Source organism: Ambystoma mexicanum, chromosome 10, assembly GCF_040938575.1.
Source record: "Ambystoma mexicanum isolate Mex_15411 chromosome 10, UKY_AmexF1_1, whole genome shotgun sequence".
In the NCBI taxonomy this organism is placed as follows: Eukaryota; Metazoa; Chordata; class Amphibia; order Caudata; family Ambystomatidae; genus Ambystoma; species Ambystoma mexicanum.
In genome coordinates, this window is record NC_090932.1 from 1,680,548,809 (window position 1) to 1,680,550,401 (window position 1,593).

General features: G+C 51.7%; 1 non-coding gene across 1 annotated transcript; it reads right to left on the minus strand.

Annotated features, from left to right (window-relative positions):
* Nucleotides 1–576: 576 nt before the first annotated feature.
* On the minus strand, nt 577–649 carry TRNAF-GAA (transfer RNA phenylalanine (anticodon GAA)). The gene has a single exon. It is a non-coding gene; the product is annotated as a tRNA-Phe (tRNA).
* Nucleotides 650–1,593: the final 944 nt, after the last annotated feature.

Sequence of the window (1,593 nt, forward strand, 5' to 3'; positions counted from 1 at the left end):
AAGAGGAGGCGGGCCGTGAGCAGTCACGTCCCTCTCTGATTGGGTGTCAGTCTCCGTCCCTTCACCGGAGGAGGCGGTGCATGAGTCACAACAGCCCTCTCTGATAGGCTGCCAGCCACCGTCCCTCACTCAAGGAGGCGGCTAGGCTGCCAGCCACCGTCCCTCACTCACTCAAGGAGGCGGCGCATGAGCAATAATTGACTTGTCTGATAGGCTGCCACCCACCGAGGAGGCGGGGAGTCAGCCACCACGGGCCTATCTGATAGGCTGCCAGCCATCGCCCGCCCCCTTTCGGGCACACCACACAGGTTGCCGAGCAGCGGAGCAGGAGTACTCTGTGGTGTGTGACTTTGCAGGAGGGGGCGGGGGGCGCACCGGGTCATTGGTACCTGGTGTGCGAGTACCACCCGTGCAGTGTCTTGCTATGCCGCCCTGTCGGGACTCCCATGACGACGTTTGTTATTCTCGTGCCTCAGTTCTTTCGCGCCAGTGGTGTCGTTTTCTATAATTACGAGGGGGTGTGGGTAGGTCAATGGTAGTGTAAATAAATATGTTCTCTCAAAGTTCAAAACGTTCTGCTGAAACCCGGGATCGAACCAGGGACCTTTAGATCTTCAGTCTAACGCTCTCCCAACTGAGCTATTTCGGCTGAGGAGCAGAGTCCGCGGATCTGGATGGCAGATGCGGTAAGTGCACAAGGAACAGGTGAAAGTGTGCACACACCTCTAAATGAAGGAGCATGTAGCCAAGGACAGGGCTACAGCATAGGGGAGCCATGCAAAACCATGCAACTACCTACACATAGGCAGTGTGTATACACAGGAAGCAAGACTAGGGACATTGGCCATAGGCACATTATGCACGCAGGAAAACACCTATCCCCAAGGGTAAGATGAGGAGGGGTGGGGAGCTCAGGATCCCTGAACTGGAAGGACAGTCACAGCTGGGAAAACAATACAGAAATAGGCTACAAATATATCATGAACAAAACAGGCACATCACATCTTAAAAACAGTATCTCAAGAAGCATCACTAAATAGAGAAAGACAAACCCACATCTGAGTAGTTGGAGGGGCCCTGCTGGTGCATTGAGCAGGTGTGGTGAGCAAAAAACGGACCAAGTATTCCAGAAGTTTCATAGAGAAAAGGAGGAGAGAGATCGGCTGGGACCAAAGGGGCCAAGGAGTTGTTTTTAGCAGAAGGATAACAGTGGCATGCTTGGGGAAGTGGGGATAACCCTGATAAGCAAGGCAGTGTTCACAGCTTTGGCAACAGATGGACAAAGTGAGGCAGAATGTCCTTAATAATACAAAGCAGGAATTGGATGCCCAGGGGCGGCAGACAAGTTTGAACATGGCCGCAGACACATCAAATGGAGAGACAGTAGACAATGTAGACCAATAAGTGGCAGGCAAGGGAAACACCTATCCCCAAGGGTAAGATGAGGAGGGGTGGGGAGCTCAGGATCCCTGAACTGGAAGGACAGTCACAGCTGGGAAAACAATACAGAAATAGGCTACAAATATATCATGAACAAAACAGGCACATCACATCTTAAAAACAGTATCTCAAGAAGCATCACTAAATAGAGAA